The sequence below is a fragment of the Cervus canadensis genome, chromosome 13 (assembly GCF_019320065.1).
Source record: "Cervus canadensis isolate Bull #8, Minnesota chromosome 13, ASM1932006v1, whole genome shotgun sequence".
NCBI classification, from domain to species: domain Eukaryota; kingdom Metazoa; phylum Chordata; class Mammalia; order Artiodactyla; family Cervidae; genus Cervus; species Cervus canadensis.
The window spans coordinates 29,668,296-29,693,656 of record NC_057398.1 but is presented as its reverse complement, the minus strand read 5'-3'; the positions used below and the strand labels follow the sequence as shown (position 1 = coordinate 29,693,656).

General features: G+C 46.9%; 1 pseudogene; it reads left to right on the top strand.

Moving 5' to 3' along the window:
* LOC122452079 lies at positions 1–23,050 on the top strand (annotated as a pseudogene).
* Positions 23,051–25,361: the final 2,311 nt, after the last annotated feature.

The following is a 25,361-nucleotide window of genomic DNA, read 5'->3' as shown; positions in this document are numbered from 1 at the left end:
ATGGCAGTGACCGATATAGCTCGCCAGGTGGGTAGAGGTTGCTGAACGGTCCCCCTGGCTGGACATGTGGGGTTTGACAGCTTGCCCAATCAGCTGGTGAATAAGTCAGTCAGCCAGGGCTTCTGCTTCAACATCCTGTGCATTGGAGAGACAGGTTTGGGCAAGTCCACCCTCATGGACACCCTGTTCAACACCAAGGTCGAGGGGGAGCCAGCCACCCACACACAGCCGGGAATCCAGCTCCGGTCCGATACCTCTGACCTTCAAGAGAGCAACATGCGGCTAAAGCTGACAGTTGTTAACATGGTGGGCTTTGGGGACCAGATCAACAAGGAGGACAGCTACAAGTCCATGGTGGAATTCATCGATGCCCAGTTTGAGGCCTACCTGTAGTAGGAGCTGAAGAGCTGCAGGGTACTCCACACCTACCATGACTCTCGCATCCTCGCCTGCTTGTACCTCATCACCCACATGGGTCATTCCTTGACGTCTCTGGGCCTAGTGACTATGAAGAACCTGGACAGGAAGATGAACATCAGCTCCATCATCGTCAAATCAGATGCCATTTCTAAGAGTGAGCTAACCAAGTTCAAAATCAAAATCACCAGCGAGCTTGTCAGCAACAGAGTCCAGATCTACCAATTCCCTACAGATGACAAGTTAGCAGCAGAGATCAATAGAACCATAAATGCCCACCTGCCGTTTGCTGTCATGGGCAGCACAAAAGAACTGAAGATAGGTAACAAGATGATGAAAATGTGGCAGTATCCCTGGGGCGCAAGCTGAAAATGAAGCCCACTGTGACTTTGTGAAGCTGCGGGAGATGCTGATCTGAGTCAACATGGAGGATCTCCGAGAGCAGACCCACGGCCTGCACTATGAGCGGTACCACCGCTGTAAGCTGGAGGAGATGGGCTTCAAGGACACCGACCCTGACAGAAAACCATTCAGTTTACAGGAGACGTATGAGGTCAAAAGGAACAAGTTCGTAGAGGAGCTCCAAAAAAAAGAAGAGGAGATGAGACAGATTTTCGTCCAGAGAGTCAAAGAGAAAAAAGCTGGGAAAAAAAAAGCTGAACTTCAAGAGGCAGAGAAAGAGCTGCATGACAAGTTTGACCGTCTGAAGAAACTACACCAGGATGGGAAGAAGCTAGAGAATAAGAAGAAATCCCTGGATGACGAAGTGAACACTTTGAAACAGAGGAAGACGGCTGCCGAGCTGCTCCAGTTTCAGGGCTCCCAGGCTGGAGGCTCACAGACTGAAAAGAGACAAAGAGAAGAAAAACTTTTTTTAATCTTGTCTTCAGCAGCTGCACTAAGTCTAAATGAAAAGACTACCATTATAGAAGAGTTAGGGTTCCATATTGTCTCAAACCAGAAACCAACCAATACGCTCTCCCTCCAAATTGTGCGCGTGTGTTCGAGTGCATGCACACACACACACACACACACACTCTCTTAACAAGTCTTCAAGTGTCCAGGCAAGAAGCTCTCTCCAAACTTACATGGTATTTTAAATGAAAGTGTCTTGTCCTAATCTAACAAGGCAGGAAAAGATCCATCCGAGCTGGAGAATGGACTCAATGTAACCTGAGAGAGACAACTGCAGGATGACTCACCCAAGTGTAAGTGACTGCCGCAGGAGAGCTCAGCTGTGGGTGTGAAAGTACTGTTTGCAAGTTTTTCATCTGAGTTTTCTGTTTTTCTTTTTAAACTCCAGTTCTCTGGTTCAGTGGGTCAATTGTCTACAGCCACTATTAAACATTTCTGAGTATGGATGAGAAAGTCAAGCAACATTCATATCTTCTTCAGCATTCACAGACCTTCTGCAGACCTCCTCAGCAAGCAGGGTGAGTGGATCTACTAACATTCAGGTGGAGAAAGGAAAGGAGAGATGGGGGAGTTTAAGCTTAGTGAGAGCAAAATTACTCCATTCAGTCTTCCAAGGCCGTTTGGGGTTTTGAGAGAGGTTTCTGCTCAGTGTGGGACCTGGAGGGAGAGCTTTGATGTTGATAAATCTGTCTTGAATCCATTGATTTAACTTGCATTGAAATACCATTTGAGTGTGCCCATCCCCATATAACCCTATGACCATTGCCATTCTACTGTCCCGTGTCTCCTGAGACAGCCTATTTGCATGTTTTCCAGAATCTGTGTTCATTCTTCCTTTCTTCTCCTTTGTTCTTTTTGCTCAGAAATATGACCAGTCGTTGCTCCTCTGAGGCTGTCTTTCGCCAGGAGAAACAACCCCAAACCAGCACCGTTTAGCTTAATATCTTTCTAATGTCCATGTCAATTTTCAATAAAATTCAAAGAAATGCTCAAAAAAAAAAAAAAAAGGGAGACCCTCCAGGGTGCTCAGGAGCGGCCTCTCTGGGCAGAGCCAGGGTCACGGGTCTGAGGTCTTGGTGGTGAGTAGGTGGGGTGGGGCTCGAACTAACTGGGGTTTCCTAACCCAACACAGAGAAAACTGCAGGCCCGAGCCCCCTTCTCTGGTGCTTTGTCTGCCCACCTCCCTCAGGGCTGATAACCGCCCTTACTGCTCAGGAAACACAGCCGGGCTGGTGGACACAGCAAGCACCTGGCCAGACCCACTGCCCGAGACGGGGAAGGGTCAGCTGGTGTCGTCACCGCTTCAGTCCTTCAGTCTGAATAAATCCCCACCCAGACTGTGTCCAGACTGTGTCCAGAGGCCAGCCGACCCTGCCTTCCCTCCCCGACCTCTCCCTTGGCTCACGCTGCTCCCCACACTTGCCCTCCTTGGGCTCCTCATGGTTGGGGTGCCTCATTGCTCCAGTTTGCAGAGAATTTCCTTCAAACTCCCAGAGACTCAAAGGGGCCTCCTGGTTCCCCCCTCCACCACACTGTCCAGCAGGGGGGCCACAGCCTCCTGTGACCATGTCCACCCACACTCTCAGGGCCCCAGGCCATTGGGCAGTAGCCACGTGCAGCTGGTGGCTGCCAGGCTGGCCGTGACCGTGCGGGCCTGCCCACTAGGGCACGGAGGTCTGTAGACAGTGCTGTCTGGGACCCCACCTGCCAGGACCACTCCTGAGCAGCCCGCCAGGCACTGCCCAACATAGCTGGTGAATCAGGGGTGTGTCCGTGTGCGGGTTTCTGACCATAGCCTATTGTCAGAGGTGGGTTGCCACATATGTAGGACCTGCCCTCACAAGGCATTTTCTCTGGGTTTATCTGAAGTTCAAATTTAACCGGGCATCTTGAATTTGTGTCTGCAAACCTGGCTGCCCCACCTGCCTGTGCCCAGCTCACAGGCATCGGTTCAGGGTCCTAAGCTCCCTGGGATGGGCATGTTCACGGCTGGTCTGGCTGGTGTTTTCCTCAAAGGAGCCCCAAACGTGGAGCTGCTCTGGGTGCAAGCTCCCTCCCCATCCCAGCCTCAGGAGGCAGGCGAAGGGGGAACGTGAGCCTCAGCGAGCCCGGCTGGGCATCCGTGCCAAAGACGTGCCTGCAGCTTTCCAGAAGGGAATTCATCCTAAAAATGGAAACTGCCCATCCCCCACACCCCGCCTGTCTGCCCAGACTCCCAGGAGAGGGACCCCTGGAAACCCCGCGGCAGACACTTGACACAGCCCCAGTGTACCCGCGGTTCTCACAAGAGCCGGGAGGTAAGCGTTACCCACGCTCGGCCCTTATCAGCACGTTCCCAAGTTATCAGCAGCAGCTCTCTTAGCCTGAAACAGCCAGATGGAGAGCCATGGGAGCCTGGCGGGTGCCAGGAACCTGGGACAGAGTCTGCCATGCTGGGGGGAGAGCGGTGGTCTGCGCTGCTCCTTCCTGTGTCCTTCAGGGGCCAAATCTTTGAGGATGCTGTTTCAAAGGTTTAGTGTGGATGAGCCCGGGGTCCCCACCTTGGCCTCACACCCCACTAGGGCACGTACCGAGTGCCTGACTCAGTTTGCTCGGGACACTCGGTGGGTGGTGGGGTGGGCAGGGGCGAGGTAACACATACTTGTCCGGATGGTGTCAGAGCCGGGTAACTGGGCCGAGGGACAGGTGGTCGAGGATGTCCCCACTGAGCTGAGACCCCAAAGGCTAGGCAGAGGGCACCATGGGCACCCAGCTGCAGAATGTTCCGGCATGGCAAGGAGCAGCACAAGGGGCAGGGTTGGCAGAGGCCTGGGGCAGGAAGGACTTGGGCCTCCCAGTTCTCTGCTCACCATAGACACTGGCTCTCGAATTCAGGGCGTTTCCCCATCAGCCCTAATCTGGTGGATTCAAGTCAGAGGAAGGCCCACATCTAATGCCAGTGGATGAGGGGCGGGGATGGGCAGTCAAGACTTTGGGTCAGGGCTAGACTGAGCTGGAGCAGCCAGGAGCCCCAGGCTCAGGTCCCCTAGCCTTCAGCCCCCACTCTGTGCACCCACAGTCAGGGAGGGTCCTCTTCACAGAACGTGGCCGGGTGGCCTGGGCTTCTGAAGGAGGGAGATCCAAGGAAAGCCATAACCCACCCAGAGAGGCCCGGGAGCCCCATCTGTAACAGCCACTGGCCTACAGCTTTGTCAAGTGGCCCCAGCACCCTGGCTTGTACCCCACACTGTAGACAGGGGGCAGGGTTTGTGGGCTTGCCGGGGTTCTCTCCCCACTGGAGAGTCAGGGTGAGTTACAAGGGAGCCAAGCGGCAGGACCCCACAAGATCGCTAGCCTGATTCACTCTTGCCTCCCAGGAGCCCAGTAGAGGTGAGGTTTTCTGAATTAATTTTGCTCATTAGCTTGGGCTCCTAGGAGCAGATAACTTCCCGTGGAGATGGTGCTGCAGTGGACGTTCTTGCGCACATATCTTTGCACAGGGGTGTCATCTGCTCCTTATAATCAAATTCTTGATGCAGTGGGACTTCTTGGTGATCCAGTGGTCAAGACTTTGCCTTCCAATGCAGGGGATTCAAGTTCAATCCCTGGTTGGGGAGCTAAGATCCCACATGCCTCCAGACTGAAAAACCAAAACATCAAACAGAAACAATGTTGTAAAGTATTGAATAAAGACTTTGAAAATGGTCCACATCAAAAAATCTATCACATCAAAAAAATCTGTCATGACATCACAACATCCCCCAAAGGTGGCAACCAGCCGCTCAGTGGCCAGTTGGTTCCATGAAACCATTTCCCTGCTGGAAAGTCCAGGGACTCATCTTGATGGACTGTTGTGTGTTCTAGGTGTGAGTTTGCTTTTCCTGCATGCGGGATCTCCTGGGCACCTCAGCTCCCCTGCCCTTCACTGTCTCCCAGAGTTTGCTCAAATTCACGTCCATTGAGTCAGTGACGCTATCTAACCATCTCATCCTCTGCCACTGCCATCTCCTTTTGCCTTCAATATTTCCCCACATCAGGGTCTTTTCCAGTGAGCTGGCTCTTTGAATCAGGTGGCCAAAGTATTGGAGCTTCAGCTTCAGCATTAGTCCTTCCAATGAATATTCACAGTTGATTTCCATTAGGATTGACCAGCTTGATCTCCTTGCAGTCCAAGGGACTCTCAAGAGTCTTCTCCAGCACCACAGTTTGAAAACACCAATGCTTTGGCACTCAGCCTTCTTCTTTATGGCCCAACTCTCCCATCTGTACATGACTTCTGGGAAAAAACCACAGCTTTAACTATATGGACCTTTGTCTGCAAAGTGATGTTTCTGCTTTTTAATATGCTGTTAACTGTAAATGGACAAGTACACTAATTATGGTCTTAAAAGAAATAGCAACCATGACATCTAGTGGATCCTCTCACTAGTTAAGTCAGCTAGACCAGAAGGAGCACGAGTTCATGGGGAGGACATACAGAATAAGGAAATGATGAGTCAGTTGCATTGTGAGGTTCACTGTAGCTGTGGGGCTACAGTACATCACACTAACCCTCTTCTTATAAATTTTCCCAGGAATGAAGAGCAGGCTCATGGAGAACCTATGGATGGATGGCTGGGTTTGAATTGAGAAACGGGTGACTCTGAGCCGGAACGGGTGGAATGTAGTAGATGCTACTGGGACCCCATTCAGATCCTGGATTGATGGCGCAATCTCCTCGCTACCTGAGTGTTGGGTGCCGATGGTTTGTGTCACCTCCTTCTCCAGAGAACTGCGTTCAGGTCCTGGAAGGCATGTAGCCCCCAGCGCAGGATCCTGAAAAAATGAATGTAGGGGTATAAAAGGACAGACCATGGCCTCTACCGCACACTTTATGTATAAGCTAAAGCCCATCCTCTTACGTTCCAGAGACTGCTGGGACCACAAGGGACCATCTCCCTCCTTCTCTGCTTCTACTTCTCCCTTGCAGGCTTTTTCTGGTAAGAACATCCCTGATGCACACAGCCACACCCCGCATCTTGGGAAGCAGACTCAAGGAAGACATGTGAGCATGGGCAACTAGAATTTCAGGAAATGGTCAGGAAAAACCATGATGATACCACTATGCTCTCCAGAGTGAGTAAACCCTGGGTTCACATCCCAGGTCTGCAATTTTGTAGCCCTGGGGCCACAAGCAGCTTGCCCCCATCCTTCTTTAACTCTCACTCTTTACAAAGTATGGAGGATAATGGAAACCCCAGGAGGCCAACATGGTGCCCGTAAAGCACTTGGTAAAGCACCTGCTCTTGATCAGTGCTCTGGGCACAGTGGTCACTGATAACACAGCGATAAGGAGGAAATTTGGCTCTACCTCCCAATGAGATGGTTGGATGGCACCATCAGCTCAATGGGCATGAGTTTGAGAAAACTCCAGGAGGCAGAAAAAAGACAGGGAGACTGGCATGCTGCAGTCCATGGGGTTACAAAGAGTTGGACTTAACTTCAGTTCAGTTCAGTCGCTCAGTTGTGTCCGACTTTTTGCGACCCCGTGAATCGCAGCACGCCAGGCCTCCCTGTCCATCACAAACTCCCGGAGTTTACTCAAACTCATGCCCATTGAGTTGGTGATGCCATCCAGCCATTTCATCCTCTGTCGTCCCCTTCTCCTCCTGCCCCCAATCCCTCCAAGCATCAGGGTCTTTTCCAATGAGTCAACTCTTCGCATGAGGTGGCCAAAGTATTGGAGTTTTCAGCTTCAGCATCAGTCCTTCCAATGAACACCCAGGACTGATCTCCTTTAGGATGGACTGATTGGATCTCCTTGCAGTCCAAGGGACTCTCAAGAATCTCTCCAACACCATAGTTCAAAAGCATCAATTTTTCAGTGCTCAGCTTTCTTCACAGTCCAACTCTCACATCCATACATGACCACTGGAAAAACCATAGCCTTGACTAGATGGAGCTTTGTTGGCAAAGTAACGTCTCTGCTTTTTAATATGCCATCTAGGTTGGTCATAACTTTCCTTCCAAGGAGTAAGCGTCTTTTAATTTCATGGACTTAACTGAGTGACTGACAAAAGCAACAACAACCTCAGACTCCATCCACTCACCAGTTTCTCTAAAAACAGGACCCCAGTTACCTTGATGCATGGAACCTGATCCCAGCCCTCTGTGGATTTCTAAATTGAGAGCTTACAACAATAGTAAATGGTTGGAAAGCAGGGGGAAAAGAGAAAACTGGAGTTGTGTGGATATATATATTCAAATACACATCTGAATATATGGGGTTGAGAGAAATGTGGTACTTACATCCTGATGAGTGGGATAGCTCCAAACATTTTTCCTAAGAAGACATATACCCTCTGAACAATTTTGCCACCTGCTCTGGCCTTGCTCTAAACATGTCTCCCTGCTGGATTTTGAAACCTGTAAGATAGATGCATTCTTTGCACCAAAGGAGAGTCCTTGGTAATCCAGCAATTACCCTTATTCCCAGTTTATAAAGTTCCCTTATACAAATAGATCAGCTTCCAGGGATACCAACTTCATCCTGGCCTCTCCAGGGGAAATCCCCTGTGCCTTGGTCAGAACTGACCACTTGGCAGAACGTCACAGGCTGAGGGGCTTATAAAGAGTAGACATTTATTTCTCAGAGTCTGGAGGCTGGAAGTCCAAGATCAAAGTGCTGGCAGATTCAACGTCTGGTGGAGGCTCAATTCCGGGTTCATTGATCCCATCTTCTCCTGTGTCTTCATGTGTGGTGGAAAGGTGAGGGAGCTCCTTGGGGGTCCCTTTTATAAGGGCACTGATTCCATCCGTGAGGGCTCCACCTTCATGAACTAATCAACTCCCTAATGCCATCACATTAGGATTTAGGGTCCCAACATATGGATTTGTGGGAGGACATGAACATTCAGTCTGTTACAGTCTCTTCTAACATCTCCTGGTACCTGCTGTAGTCTCCTAATGAACATTGGTCTATGAATCTCCCACTGTTTCCGAATGCCGATGAAGGTGGTGGGCCTCCTGAGGTTCTGACAATAGTCCCTGAAGCTCCAGGCTGCTGCTTCAGGAAAATTAGATCCCTTTATGGATGGGCAGAGGCTCAGGGATGACACGGCTCCGTCAGTCCTGGCTGTCAGCAGCAGCCTAACTAAACTCTTCCCTCCCATCATGTCGAATACCTCCAGTGAGGACCACGGGTGGACTGGATGGTAGTGAAGACCCCTGGACTCAGGTCAGACTCATCTGCCTGCAAGACATTCACATTGTCTTTGTCATGGTTTAATGTTTCCTTCCTGTACCTGTTGCATTTTGGTGGCTATATGTGTATGTTTATGTGAGTTTTGAAATAGAGTGCTTCTTTTTTCCAGGAATATGCCAATCAAGATAACCTGAGAACATTCTTATTTTTTTTTTTTAAATAGCTTAGAAATGCCAGGCAAATATGATATACATCTTTCAAAAGGAGAACTGAGGTTGCAAAAGAGTAATGGAAATTTTCAGGGGCACAAAAATGAATAACATGACCCAAAATAGTAGGTGAGGTAAGCTAACACTGTGGCTGCCTGGGGGCTGGTTCCCAGATGCTGGTTGTGATATAAGGGGCTTGAAATGGGCTCCCAGGACAGGGAATGAAACCCATAGGCACCAAAGGGGCAATTGTTTGGACTGAGACTTCTGCATAAAGCTATGGTCCCCATACAACTCAATAAAAGGAACAGATATTAACAAAATCTACTTGGCAGCACACAAATATTACAAGGGAGCTTATCAGTCTTTACCTTGACTGAGATGGAAAATTTTAAACTCTGAAGAGAGGCATTTCCAGAATAGTGGAGTAGGGACCTCCAAAACTCTGCTCCTCCCTAAAAGCAAGAACACTTTTAAAAATTATCAAAAAAAAAAAAAAAAACTTTTTTAGGACTCTAGAAATTCATCTTAGGCCTCCAACAATTTGAAGAGAATTAGTTCAATAAAATACTTGAATCTCAAGAACAGAAAGCTTTGTGGCATGTTAACTTGCCCTACCCTACTCCCCACTCCTGACAGTGTGGTGGTCTGAAAAGCAACAGCATATCCCTCACAATAGCTATGAAAAACAGCAACCCAGTGGGTACTGGAGGAGGGCTTCCAGCACATTCCTGCTAATCTAGAAAACCATGAGCATATGTAGGGCTATGCAGATGCCCAGGAAAAATCTGAGAAGGCCCTAACCTCTCACCTCCAGCTGACCTTGAAATTCTGTACACGGAGGAATTGAAGACTGAGGCAGGGTTGTTACCTGCCTGATAGAGCACTGAAGTTCCCTCAGCAAAGTCTCAAGGACTTATTGATTAAAGGTAATGAAGGAAATCTCTGTCCAAATATTAAATGACCACTAAGCAAACCGAGTAGAGACTTCAGTAACCACATGTGACAAAGAGCACAGACTTCATAGAATTCGTTCAGGAAAGTCTCTAAGTAAACAAACAATAGTGACAGCAAAAACATGAAGGCAATGGGTGTCTGATTTTCAGAGCTGTTATATTATGTAAAATGCTCATTTTTCAACAAAAAGTTATGAGACATGTACAGAAACAGCGGTGTGGCCCATAATAGAAAAAGAAAAAATAGTAGAAACTTCCCCTGACAAAGCCCATGCATTGGACTTACTAGACAAAGATTTAAATCAGCTACTATAAATATGTTCAAAGAACTAAAGGGAATCATGTCTAGAGAAATAAAAGGAAGCGTGAGAATGACATTTCACCATGTAAAGAATACCAATAGACATAGAAATTATAAAAAAATAATCAAATAGAAATTCTGAGGTTGAAATTATAATGACTGAAATGAAAACAATCTCTAGACATGCTCAAAAGCAGAGGTTAGCTGCCAGAAGAGAGAATCAGTGAACTTCAAGTTAGGTATATTGAGATAATCCATTCTGAAGAACAGAAAGGAAAATGAATAGAAAAGAATGAATAGAGAGACTTCCTTGGTGATCCAGTAGCTAAGACTCCAAGCTGCCAATGCAGGGGCCCAGGCTTAATCCCTAGGCAGGAAACTAGATCCCATATGCCACAACTAAGAGTTCATAGGCACAGCTAAAGATCGCACCAACTGCCAAGTAAGACACAAAGCAGCAAAATACATAAATAATAAAATACTTAAAAAAAAAAAAAAAGAATGAATGGAGTCTCAGAGAACTGTGAAATACCATGAAATACAGCAGCATACATACAACGGAAGACCTGGAATTAGAAGGAGAAAAGGGAAGACATTTGAAGAAATAATGGCCAAAATTTCCCAAATGGAATAAAAAACATTAATCTATACATCAAAGTGATTCAATGAATTCCAAGTACAATAAACCCCAAGAGTTCCTCCCCAAGACACATCACAGTCAAACTGCCAAAAGACAGAGAGAGAAGCAATGTTAAAGCAGCAAAGAAGAGCTAACAATCTATGAGAACTTTTACGTCAGAACTCAGTGGGATCACATATTCAAAACTCTGAAAAAAACATGCTATCATCCAAGAATCTATACGCAGAAAAGGTATCCTTCAAAAATGAGTAAGTTAGAGTAAAACAATTTATCACTAGCAGAACTGCCCTGCAAGAAACACTAAAGGAAATTCTTCAAGTTGAAATGAAAGGACACTATAAGTTGAATCCACACAAAGAAACTATAAAGAAAACGACAAAGGTAAATATAAAAGACGGCATATGTGTATTTTTTGTTTGTAACTATTTTCTTATTCTATTTGATTTGGAAGACAACTGTACACAGCAATACTTATAAAACTGTGCTGATGGGCTTAAAATGTATAAAGATGTAAATTTAACAACAATATGGCACCAAATGGGGGAGTGAATAGAGAGAGCTATATAGAAAAGCAGAATTTGTACATACTAAAGAAATTCAGTTGATATCAATTCTAACTGGCTTGTAATCATCTTAAAGATGTTAATTGTAATCCTCAGAGAAAATACAGCAAAGGAAGCAACAATAGAATTAAATAGACAAACCAGAAAATATCTATTTTACACCAAAAAAAGTGGTGACGGAGGAACACAGGAACAAAAGTGATATGAAGTGTTAGTCACTCAGTCGTGTCTGACTCTTTGCAACCTCATTGACTGTACCCACCAGGTTCTTCTGTCCATAGAATTCTCCAGGCAAGAATACTGGAGTGGGTAGCCATTCCTTTCTCCAGGGGATCTTCCCCACCTAGGGACTGAACTCAGGTCTCTTGTATTGCAGGTGGATTCTTTACTGTTTGAGCCACCAGAGAAGCCCACAAAAATGACATAAGACATATTGAAAACAAGCAGTAAAATCACAGTAAATTGTATATTATTTGAACTACACTTAATGTAAATGGAATAACTCCCCCTATCAAAAGGCAGAGATTGGCAGAATATATTTCTAAAAATCATAATCTAACTATACACTGTGTACAAAAGACACACTTTAGATTCAAATAAGTGAACAGTTTGAAAGTAAAGAAATGGGGGAAATACGCTATGCAAACAGAAATCAAAAAAAGATAGAGTGGCTGTATTCATATCAGATGAGACAAAATGTAAGACAAAAATGGTATGATAAACAAAGGACATTTTCTTAATGATAAAAAGAATCCATCAGGAAGATAGTAACTATAAACACATATGTGTCTAAAACCAGAGCCCTGAAATACATGAAGCAAAAACTGATAAAACTGAAGAAAGACATGGACAATCACAATAATAGTTGGAGATTTCAATACCCCAATTTTTGATAAGGAATAGACTTGGGAAGGCAGAGAAGGCAATGGCACCCCACTCCAGTACTCTTGCCTGGGAAATCCCATGGACGGAGGAGCCTGATACTATAGTCCATGGGGTTGCAAAGAGTCGGACACAACTGAGCGACTTCAGTTTCACTCTTCACTTTCATGCACTGGAGAAGGAAATGGCCACCCACTCCAGTGTTCTTGCCTGGAGAATCCCAGGGACGGGAGCCTGGTGGGCTGCCATCTACGGGGTCGCACAGAGTCGGACATGACTGACGTGACTTAGCAGCAGCAGCAGCAGCAGACTTGGGAAGGAGATCACTAAGGAAATGGAAGACTTCAAAAGCATGCTAAGACATCTGCACCTAACAGCCATCTGCAGAACACTCCACCCAGCAACACAGAAAACACTTTCTGCTAGGTACACATAAAACATTCTCCAGTAGAGAACATTTGTTGTTGTTCAGTTGCTAAGTCATGTCTGACCCTTTATGACCTCATGGATTTCAGCACACCAGGCTTCCCTGTCCTTCACTGTCTCCTAGAGTTTGCTCAAACTCAAGGCCATTGAGTCGGTGAAGCCATCCACTCATCTCATCCTCTGTCACCCGCTTCTCCTCCTGCCCTCAATCTTTCCTAGAATCAGAGTCTTTTCCAGTGAGTCAGCTCTTTGCATCAGGTGGCCAAAGTATTGGAGCTTCAGCTACAGCATTAGTCCTTCTATGAATATTCACTGTGTCAATTTCCTTTAGGGTTGACCAGTTGGATCTCCTTGCAGTCCAGGGGACTCTCAAGAGTCTTCTCCAGCACCACAATATATGTTGAGAGAACATAATAGGTTATAACACAAGTCTCAGTAATTTTAAAAGGAGTGAAATCATACAAATTATGTTCTCAGATCACAGTGGAACGATAGTACAACTCAATAAAAGAAGAAAAATTGGGGAACTCACAAATACATGGAAATAAATAAAACAACACACTTATAAATAACTGATGGATCAATGAAGAAGTCAGAAAGGAAATTAGAAATTACTTTGAGAAGAATAAAAATGAAAACAACATACCAAAATCTTATAGGATGCATCCAAAACAGCAAATAGAGTCTAAAACACCAATATTGAAAAAGAAGAAAGTTCTCAAGTCACTAAGCCAAACTTCCAACTTAATACACTGGAAAAAGAGGTGCAAACCAAACAATGCAGAGAGGAGGAAGGTGTGATGGTTAATTCTGCATGTCGACTTGATGGGCCATAGGGGGCCCAGAGATTTGGTGAAACATGATTCTGAGTGTGTCTGTGAGGATGTTTCTGGAGAGGTTCGCATCTGAATCAGTGAACTCAGTGAAGCAGGCTGCCCTCCCTAAAGTAGGTGGGTCTCATCCAATCAGCTGAAGGCCTGAATAGAACAAAAAGTCTGACCCTCCTATGAGTAAGAGGGAATACCTTTAACCTGACCACCTTCAGAAAGGGATGTCAGTCTTTTCCTGTAGGTCTTCCTGGGTCTTGAGCCTGTCAGCCCATGGAGCTACTACACCCATGAGCTCTCCTGGCTATCAAGTTTCTTCAAATATTTAAGATAAATCTGTATAAACTGTTACAAAAATAAAAGGGGGAATATTTTCTTTCTATGAAGAAAATAATGTCCTTATATTAAAGCCAGACAAAGACATCCTAAGAAAAGAAAACTAGACTAGAAACTAGGGGAAAAGACTAGAATTCTTTATGAATATTAATACTAAAACCATCCAACAAAACAAGCAATTTGAATCCAATGACATGTAAAAAATTTACTATGACAAATAAGAATCTATGCCAAGAAAATAAGGCTAGTCTGACCTATGAAAATCAACCTAATACATCAAATTAATAGAATAAAGAACAAAAACAACATGGTCATCTTAATAAATACAGAAAAATCACTTGACAATATTTAATACCATTTCAAGGCAAAAACACTCAACAAACTAGGGATATAAGGAGACTTCCTCAATCTGAAAAAGAACATCTATGAAAAGTCAACAGCTAATATCATACTTAATGCTAAAACACCAAAAATCTTTCCTTAACATCAGAAATAAACAAGGATGGCAGCTCTCATCACTTCTATTCAACATTGTACTAGGGATAATTGCCAGGGTAATTAGGCAAGAAAAAGAAATAAAAGGCATTCACTTTGGAGAGGAAGCAAAACTATATTTACTCACAGATGACATAGTCCTGTGTATAGAAAATCCTAAGGAGTAAGCAATCTATTAGAACTAATAAACAAGTTCAGCTGGTTGCAGGACACAAGATCAATATACAAAAAGCAATTATATTTCTATACACTAGCAGTGAACTCTCTGAAAATGAAATTAAGGAAACTATTTCAGTTATAATAGCTTCAAAAAGAATGAAATCCTTAGGAACAAATTTTAACAAAAGATATTCGTGACTTGTACACTGAAAATTCTAAAACACTGCTGAAGGAAATTAAAGAACTAAATAATGGTAAGGCATTCATGTTCAGGGATCAGAAGACTTAATATTGTGAAAATGACAATATTCCCCTAATTGGTCCAGAGAGTCAATGAAATCTCTATCAAGTTCCCAGTTGGCTTTTTTTGAAGCAGTAATTGACAATCTTATCCTAAAATTCATATGCAAATGCAAAGGAACCAGCATAATCAAAAGTCTTAAAGAAAAAAAAGAAAAAATGGGGAGGAGGTATATGTCTAAAGGACATGGGAACCTATCAAAAGAGCTTTCAATGGCCAAAACTGAAACAATTCGAGTAATATAATAAATGTATGCATAGTCTCTTAACCATATCTGATTCTTTGCGACCCCATGGACTGTAGCCTTCCAGGCTTCTCTGTCTATGGGGTTTTCCAGGCAAGAATACTGGAGTGGGTTGCCATTTTCTTCTCCAGGGGATCTTCCTAACCTAGAGATTGAACCTGTGTCTCTTGTATCTCCTGCATTGACAGGCAGATTCTTTACCACTGTGCCACCTAGGAATCTCTAATAAATAATCATAGTATTAGATTAAAACCCAGAGGGGAATATATCCATGAGTTCATAAACATATGATTAAATAGATAAATGAAAGTGGAAGTATAGCAACTTTTACTTATAGAAACATTGTAATTAACAAGTTTAAAATAAACTGGTGAAAATTTAAAAATCACCATTAGGAAACAACAGTAATAATTGCTGTAAGCAGGATCCACCAATAAAAGCTAATATTAGTGTGTAAAAGTTTAAGGACAAACAGGATATTTGTATAGCCTCAAAGTATTTCCCCTCAAACATTTATTAATTACAAATGAAAAATCATGAGAAAATAAAACAAACCCAAGTTTGTAGACATTCTTCAAAATACCTAACTGGTACTCTTCAAAATTGTTGCAGTCCATGAATGACAAGGAAAGACAAGGGTGTCATAAAGTAGAGGAGACCAAGAAGGCATGCCAACCAAACACAGTGGATTGGATCCTGGGACAGAAAAATCACCTCAGTGGGAATGCTGGTGAAATCCAAAAGAGGTCTAGAATTTATGTTTGTTTTTTGTTGTGTGTATGTGTGTGTGTGTGTTTTATTTTGGCCACACAGGAAAAAAAAATATGCAGCATGCAGGATCTTATTTCCAAGGCCAGGGATCAAACTCATGCCCCCTGCAGAGGAAGCACGGGGTCCTAACCACTGGATGGCCGAAGAATTCCCTAGAATTTAGTTTTCCTTTTTTAAACTTACTAAAAAAGAAATACAAACATCAGCAGAAATCCTTTACCATTAAAGATAATACAAAATATACCCACGCAACACACCATTGGAATCACAGCATTGTTAGAGGGTAGTCCCCAAAATACTCAGTAATTATAAAGTTCAAATTCTAAACAATTTAAAAAATTATTAACAAAGAAATGCCCCTCCCAAGTCATTAATGAAGCTAAAATCACTTTGATAATAAAAATCAAAAAAGAGCAATACAAGGGAATTCTCTGATAATCCTGTGGTTAAGACTTCATCTACCAATGCAGGGGTTATGGGTTCAGTCCCTGGTTGGGAAAAAAAGATCCTGTATGTCTTGTGGCCAAAAACCCCCCAAAACATAAAACAGAAGCAATATTGTAACAAATTCAAAAAAGACTTTAAAAAATGGTCCTTATCTAAAAACAATCTTTTAAAAAAACACAATGCAAGAAAAATATAGGCTAAATTCACTTATGAACAGAGATTTTTCAAAAAAATTCATAAATAAAACAGCCAAAAATTAAGTCCAATAACGTGAAATACACAAACAAATGGGGAAAAAATGTCATCACCTAACTGGATTTATCAGAGCAATGCAAATGGTTTAACATTGCTGTGTGCCATGCTTAGATGTTCAGTTGTGTCCTACACTAGGCAACCCCATAACTGTAGCCCGCCAGGCTCCTCTGTCCATGGGATTCTCCAGGCAAGAATACTGGAGGGGGTTGCCATGCCCTCCTTGGTTTAATATTAGAAAGTTTAACTCACATCAGTCACTGTGAGTATGAATTAGGCTTAGTAAACTGTTTGACAAAAAAGTCAAACACAGTAGTTTAAACACATAAGGTTTAATTCTCCCAGGGGTGGAGAGAGGCCATCCATGACTGGCAGGGCAGTTTCCTTTAGGAAGTTGTCTGAGAACCCGGGCTCCTTCTAATTTGTCCTCCCCACCTCTAAGGTATGACCCATAGCTCCCTGATCCAGGAAGATTCAAGACTGCACACCCATGTCTGTGTAAGACAGAGGGCACAAGAAAGATCAGAACATCCTGAAGTGCACAATTCTGAAGTCACCTATTCACTTCCACTCCAGTGGGTCAAGTTGTCATGGCTACAACTAGCTGCAAGGGAGGTTGGACAGTCATTGGCTTAGCTCACAACCACCAATTCTATTGCTGCGAGAGCAAATGAATTTCCATCTACTCTTTATACCATCTTAAAGCCCAAGCTATGTCAGTGATGTGTGTTCCTCTACCCAGATGTGTGTAGAACAGTGGGGAACATGTCACCCACCTCGACACACACAACCCACATGGGAAGAATAGGAACTTAATTGCCAGTGTGATTAAGGTGCTGAATCAGTAGAGGGGGGATTTCCTCCATGCCTCACCTACTCACATGAGTCCTTGAAGGGAGCTGGGCAGTTTAGGGGGAAGAGATTTGCAGCATGGGAGCAGTTAGACTTGAGGGATGGTCTTCATTGCTGGTTTTGAGGATGAGGAGGCCACCTAGTGAGGACTGGGAGCTGAGACCAGACCCTATCAGATAGCCAGCAAGAAAACAAAGACCTGAGTTCTGTGGCCACAGGGAACTGATTTCTGCCAATAGCCAGGAACTCCAAAGAGGATCGAGAACTTCAGAAAGGAACCCAATCTAGCTGACACCTGGACCACAGCCTTGTGCAACCTTAAGCAGAGAACAACTGGGCTGTACCCAAATTCCTGACCCACAGGAACTCTGAGATATTGGGTGATGTTCTCAGCCACTAAGGGTGTGTTATTTGTTATACAGCATAGGAGACTGATACACTGCCCATCTCTCTTTACAACTGACCAACTCCATGCTGGTTTCACCCTCATTCTCACAGACTCATGGAGCAGAACAGAGTTCAGGAACAGGTCCATGCTTATACAGACACTTGTCTCTGACAAAGATGGTGGGGTAGAAAAGGAGGAAGAGGATGGTATTTTCAATCATTGTGCTGGATCAACTGGATAGGCATACAGCAAAAACATGAAACTTGGCCCTTACCTTGTACAACACAAAAAATATATATTCTAGGTGGAGGGCAGCTCTAACTGGAAAAGGGGAAACAATAAAGATTCTAGTGTTCTCATGGACTATGTTCATGACCTCCTCAGGCCAAGATGTTGAACAGGGCACCCAGAGTACTAACCAGAAGGAGAAGATGAATAAGCTCAACTATATGTTGTGAAGGGATTCCATCCATTATAGAAGATGATCACGAGAGTGAGAGAAGCAAGGGCATGGACCACGACCTTTACATCAGCATCACTGACCAAAGGATGGCTCCTGGAGTCACAGGGAACATGCACAAGGCAGGAGGGATCCGTGGAAAACTTTACAGGAACATGGCCACGTGTGAGTGAGGCTCCCGTGAAGGTGAGGCAGCAAATGCCTGAGAAGCATGAAACAATCTCAGCTGTCTCAGCCTTCAGGAAAACGCAAGTTTAGACCACCATGAGCTATTCTGGCTTGGCTCACTTGGAAAGACTGACAAGGCAAGTGTTTGCAAGAACAAGAAGCAATAGGAACCCTCCCACACAGCCAGAAGGGCCCACGTCAGGCCAAAGCCTTGCAGAGATGCCTGAAAAGAACCTACAGAACCAGGACACATGTGGCCCAGGGTGCCCGCCCCATGTTCATGCCTGACAGGAATATCACAGGCAATCACAGATTTGTGGATAAGACCCTTCATCAAAATACCATAACACTGGAGACAACTCAGTATTAGAATGGATGGATAAACCTTTCATTTAAACAAGAGGATGCTTCAGGGGGACAAGAACCCACCAGCAATTACTCCCTACAGGAAACCAGAGCCTCACCCACGTTATTATACCACATAATTCCTCCTGCCTGAAGTTCAGAAATGCAGAGCAAATCCATGGTGTCACATTTGGATAGTAACCAGCTTTGGCGCCAAAGGCAGGGTCATGATGAGAAAGACCCAAGGTGACAGACCAGAATATTCTGTTTCTCGATCTGAGCTTTGAATACATGGGTGTGCCCATTTTGTGAAAATTCACCCAGTTGCACAGTTACAACTTCTGCATTTTTCTGCATGTATGTCGTCTTTTAATAAAACTTTCATTTAAAAAACACAAAAGAAAGCAAAAAGACAAAACATTCCAATAGAAAATTGGGTAAAGGCCACCAGGGGCTCTTATAGAGGCAGTAACATGAGTGCCTGAGCTCCAGACAGAGACCCTCAACATCATGAGCCCTGAGGGAGATGCTCCTCAAAACAGGAGTGACAGGCCGCCCAAACCCAGCCACTGACACCAGTGCTGGGGACCTCAGGTACACCACCCACAGCTGGAGTCACCCATCTTGGCACAACACCTCCAAGAGACTTGGCAAGTTTCATTGGTGAAGATACACCTGCCCAGTAACCTCACTCTTAAAAAGTTCATGTGAATGTGTTAAGGAATCTTTGCAAGAAAGTCCATCTTAGCATCATTCACAACAGCAGAACCTGGGGAGGATCCTGGATGCCATTCCCAGGAGATGGGGTGAGCACAGGGGTTGGGGCGTTCATATCCACTGACCTGTAACGTCATACAGCAGCATGGCTGGGGAAGCCAACACTAGCACATGCCCTTCAAGCAACACATGAAGCAGAACTGAGCATGTGACCCCAACAGGAGGATGCAAACCAGACCTGGGGAAGGTCAAAGTCACACTGAGAGATCCCAGTGGACTCAGAATGGGATCGAGGGTCGTCCTTGTGACCAATGTGAAAAAGGTGGAGACAGTGTGAGTATGGGTGGGTCTGGCATGCTATCCTCCATGCTTTTTTCTGGAAAGATTCCATGCTTCTGAAAAGTCCTTGAAGAAGCCACAGACATAGAAACAAAGGTGCCTCAGAGAGCATCTCCACGCCCTTCTCCTGGGGGAGCCCTCCTTGCCCATCATCCACCCTTGGAGGTGCACCTCTCCCTGGCAGACCGGTCCTCCAGTCCCCTTAACACTTCACACCTGGGGCTACAGCCCCAGCTGGTCTCTGGGACATGGTTTGCTCATCACCCCCAGGGGATGTGTGTTGTGGGGCAGCTTCCTAAAGGGGCATCTCTGGTCCCCAGGAGAACAGGCCTGAGTTCTGACCCCAGTTCCCCAGGTCACCAGCTCCCTGCCCGCAGTGACTTCCCTGGCCCCCCTCACTGCACCCAACGAGAGGACACCTGCAGCAAGGCAGGCAGGATGCCCGCTGCCCAGAAAGGCTCTGCGACCACTAGAGGGGTGACAGACCATGGGGCCAGCTCTCAGCCAGTTCGAGAGTAGGGCCACCTGGGCCTCGGTTGTGGTGACACTGACCATCCTTTTTGTGAGCCTAGGTGAAGCTGACCATCCCCACTGTGAGTCTGGGCACATCCTCTGCTACCCGAACGCAGGAGGGTCTGGCAGCAGGACCCTGCAGCTCTCGGAACACTGGGCCCTGGTTTCCACGGCAGGGACCTTGGGCCAGAGTCACAGGAGGGCCGCCACCTTGCTTGACCTGCATTTCCCTGGCCTGGGGCCCTCAGAGGGCAGGACAGGAAGGCTGGCCCGCCCCTGGTTAATGGCCCCTGACTCTCACTTCCCCGGGTGTTAAGCCCCCCTCCCCTCTGCCCACTAATTATCTGGAGGTTTTCCAGAGCCCTGAGCCTGAGAAGGGATTTCTTGGGGGATTTTGTTTGGACCTGGAGATCCTTTCCTGCAGGAAAGGCCTCCAGGTGCCGGCCCCCGGCCCCAGACAGAGGACCCCTTCTTCATCTTTCCTCTGTGCCCATGAAAAGTGGATACACTGACTTCCTGGTCCTTCTGGCATCCTCTGGGCCACCAGCCATGGGCACAGGCCACCTAGCCACTTCATGTGCACCAATCCAAGAGGGAGGGAGGCCATGCACCAGTTGAATGCTTAGTAGGAGCTGACTAAGTACTAATTGAATGGATAGATATGTGGATGGATTCATGGATGGTGGATGGAAGGATGGGTGGATGGATGACCACCATGGTGGGTGGATGGATGAGTGGGTAGATGGATGGATAATGGATGGGTGGATGGGTGGATGGGTGGGGGAATAGAGGGATGAATGGAAGAGTTGGGTTCTACTTGAAGCCAAGTTTTCCTCCTGAGACATTTGTTCAGATAAATCCTACCCACTGCTCCCTCAGGCTCTCAGGAGTGCTGGCAAATGGAAGTCCTTACCAGCCAGAAAGCCTGCTTGTTTTAGCTTTTATGATGGAAACAACGCTGTAAGGACCCTGAGGCAGTTTCCAGACCTGGACCGCCAGACCAGGAGTGCTTTGAATGCGCACCCTTTGGGTGGCTTCTGGGTCCCTATCTGAGGCTCCCTCTTAGCAGTCTTCTGACATCCACCCTGGCAGGATGGGGCAGGCAGGCGGGGGCCTTAGGACAAGCAGGAAACAGGCTCTTTCTGGGTCCCAAAAGAACCTGGGAGCCATGGGCCTGGCATGTTTCTCTGAAAAAGCAGAAGGCATGACAAACGAAGCCAGTTCAGCTCAGCAACGGACTGAAAGCTGTGTGTTAGCACCATCAGCTCTGGCTTAGGAGCTTTCTTCTGGACTGGAAGACTCACTTTAAGATATGAAAAGTGGAAGCACTCTCAGAAGAGGAAAGGCAGGAGCAGCAGTGCATTGGCAGGAACACGACGGGTGTCTGGATGAGGAGGCAGCCTAACCAATGGGAGGCCACATCTGTGGGACCTGAAGCCTCAAAGCAGGGCTGGGCAGGTGCTCTGGGAGGCCTGAAGCTTCAATCCAGGGGAGAGGCGAGAGCGGCGTCCACCGGAACACAGTGGCCGGGTGGTGGGTGTCTCGCCAAGATTTGCCAAGAGGTGTTACTGTCTCTGTGTAGGGTATTAGCGAGTTTTGTATATGCCAATAAAAAAAAATAAAAGCCACTATTAAAATGAACCCCTGGCACATACCTGGTTTCGATCACAGAGGAGTTGGCCTTTTGCACTGGAATTTGCAGCATCTGTTCCAATTAAGCCTCGCTTCTCAGCTTAAAGATATTAGCCCGATCGCTCATGTTCTGTTTGGACATGAATAGCGCATTGTCTGCCCCAGCAGCCCTGCAGCCGCGCAGACACCATTAAACAGCTTTGTGGCCCAATTAGAAGTGGAGGTGGGCTGGCGGGGGAGGGGCGCGACTGACCACCCGGGCCAGGTGCTTCATGGACACAAGGGGGTCAGCTAACGTGGACCATGTGTGGCAGAGTGGGCTCTGTGACAAGCGTAGCCTTGTCATCCATCTTGATGCTGATGCGCCCACTGGAGCAGAAAGCAGGCAGCTTCCATGGGGCTGGGCAGATGGACATCTGGGCAGATGGTGGGACCCAGAGTTCTCATGGAAGGCCTGAGCAGAGTTCACGCCAGCCTGGCACAACACATCCCTCTCTCTCCTGGAGACACACAAGCATACTCACACACATTCACATTCACTCCAACATTCTCACTCACATGCTTTAACACACACCCACGTACACACACACATACACACACTTAAGCATACAAAACTGAAGATGCCACAGCGTCCCCACTCCCCCGCCATGACCGGCACATTATACTTATGATAAGCTTTTTTCCTGGTTAAATACCAAATCTAGGAAACACATCTGGGGATGTGTTTTGACTGAGGTGTTCAGTCAAAAAGAAAGGGTGTTTGAAAAGATAGATGGATAGATCGATGGATAAGTGGAAGAAAGGATGTATGAATGGATGGATAGATGGATGAATCATCATATATGTGTATGGATAGTGGATGGATGGATGGAAGAAAGGATTATGCATAGATGGATGATGGATGTAATGAATCTATGTGTGTATGTATATGCCATAGATGGATGGATGTGTGGATGGATGGACAGATGGATGGATGGATTGATGGATAGATCGATGATGGATGGATGGATGGGTGGGTTGATGGATGGATTGATGGATGGATCATTGATGGATGGGTGGATGGATGGGTGGGTGGATGGATGGATGGGTGCATGGGTGGATATATGGATGGATGGATGAATGATGGATGGATAGATGGATGATGGATGGATGGGTCCATGGATGAATGACGAGTAGCTAGGTAAGTAGAGCTATGTGATGGAAGATACTAGGAGTCAGTATAATGGAGTGGAATTCTTATTATTTTCTGTATCTTCTTGCTTTTCTAGACTTCCCACATCCTCTACAGCAAGCACACATCATTTTCATGATCTGACATAGACGATGATTCCAGCAAGAGCCTTCTCATTCCCAAGGCTGAGGGGGAGGAATTCTGAGACATCAAGAAGCTGGCCTGTCCTTGTGCTTGGGTTTGAAACAGAGGGGCCTCTTTCTCCGCTGCCTCGGCTGGCGGCTGCTATGACATCACCCGTGTGGTGTGTAACTCGAGAAGCGTGTCGGGAATCGTTGGGACTGATTGATCACGCGTGCTGGGGTCCTCTCCCAGCAGCCTTGGGCAGGCCCGGCGGGCAGCTGGCTATGTCTCTCAGCAGCGACTGGTCCAGGAGCTGCATCTTCACCCTATGGGGCAGAGCTCTGCAGACGAGCATGGAGGGGTCACGTTTCAGACCAGCACACCAGGGTTGGCACCCAGGCACATCCTTGCCAGGGTCGGCCCTGCCTCCTAGCCTGGCTTCTGGGTGGGCTGCAGTTGCTGCTTCTCCACACAGGACAGCAGGGTAGCTGAGGAAGGTCAATGGGGAATTAGGGCAGCCGTGGCTGGGACAGCAGGGTCAGGAGGAGGACAGAATCCAGGCAGCCTCACCCACACGCTGGAAAGGGAGGCAGATGTCCTGTCTACTTTCTGTCTGAGGCCACAGTGAGCAGGTGCATTTGTGAGGCTGGGTGGGGGGTGGGTCTTGTGGGCTCCATCAGAGTCACTCCTTGATGCATTGGCGCTGAGGCTGTAAAACCGAGCTACCGCCTGTCCCAAAGGGTGGTGTGGGAGCAGCGGGAGAGCTCAGCTCCACACCAGGACCCAGGAAGAGACTGGCCAGGCGTCCTGCCCCCACCTCCTGGGGCAGAACACGGAGCCCCGACCCTGCTGGGTTTCTGCAATCACAGGGAGATCCCACCTTGGCTGCAGACCCCCAGCAGAGAGGCTGCATGGGACACCCTCCCCTCCCCCACTTCCAGCATCATCCCTGCCTCTCAGAGGGTGAGGCTTGTGCCCAGGGAAAGAGCACCTGGTGACATGGGAGGGGTTACCTGGGAGGTCCTCTGATACTTTCTATCAGGCAGGTGCTCAGGACGTGGGTCTCCCAGCAGGGGTGCCCCACAATCTCTCATGGCAGAGACCCCCCACATGTCTGGAGCTCACAAATGGCACCTGGCAAGCATGTCCTCTATAGTCTCCAAAGTTCTGGGGCCAGACCCTGGAAGTCAAAGCCTGTGCCTGGTGAGGGTCCCTCTCTGCCCAGAGCTCCCCCTCCATCCACCTCAGGGGCTCCAGGGCAACTAGCTGGCAGAGCCCAGCAGTCAGCCTCTGCTTCGATGCATCTTCTGGGCTCCCCGGCGGGTGTGGGGTGTGTTAGACGGCCCATCACAGGCCTCTGTGAGCACATTTTGGGGTGTTTTTTTTTTTGAGCAACACCACTGGACACTGGGCCCAAGTCCCCACACCAGCCCAGAAGCGGGTCTACCCACCTGGTAGAAGGGCTGAGCCCACACCAGGTGCGGTTTCAAACCCTCAGGACAACACCTGAGGCCAGAAATCGTTCCTGTTCTCACTTGTGCCAGGGGAACCTGGGGCTCAGAGAGGTGAAGCAACCCGTTCAAAGCCACACAGCTTTCAGCAGCAGACCTGGGACTCCAGCCAAGCAGGTTTCCCCCAGACACACCCTCCCTGGTTTCAGGTCTAAAGGCCTAGGCTGGGCATGTGGTCCCCACCACTCCTACAGGGCTGGCCTGCAGCACCGTATTAGCTAATGCAATGCACAGAGGATATTAGAGAAAAAAAATCAATTTAAGATAAAACTGGCATCTACTTCAGGGCAAAGACAATTATCTTTATGTTTAAGAGAAACGGGGTGGAAGCACTTATTTAAATTGCTGTCTTATAACTAACCAAGGAGCTATTTTCAGACCCTGTTCAATGTTTTTCCTTCTTTTCCTGAAGAAATCCACCTTCTCTCTGCCCCATGTGTGCTGGGTTCGGGCTGGGAGGGCACACGTCTGGGGAGCCCACCGGACGCCCACCTGGCGCCAGCCGTCCCAACAGGCCCCCTCCCGAGGGCCAGGGAAGTGGGGTCCCCAGGATGCCTTTCCAAAGCCGCTGAAAGGTGAACTTCGGAGGCTGTGGAGTCTCCATCACCTTCCCTCCGTGGTGGGGGGAGACGGGTCAGGCCGCCCTTACCGAGGCAGTTAAAAAGTCAACATAGCCCCCAAATCACGTTAAATATGTTAAGCAAACACACGGCAGGCGGTGTGGATATTAGGTCATTTCTCATAAATATTAATACCGGAGTTTTCCAACGGGCAAAATTAACGAAACAAAGATGCCTCTTCTCTTGCAGCCTCATATACTCGCTGTCCCTGGAACAGAC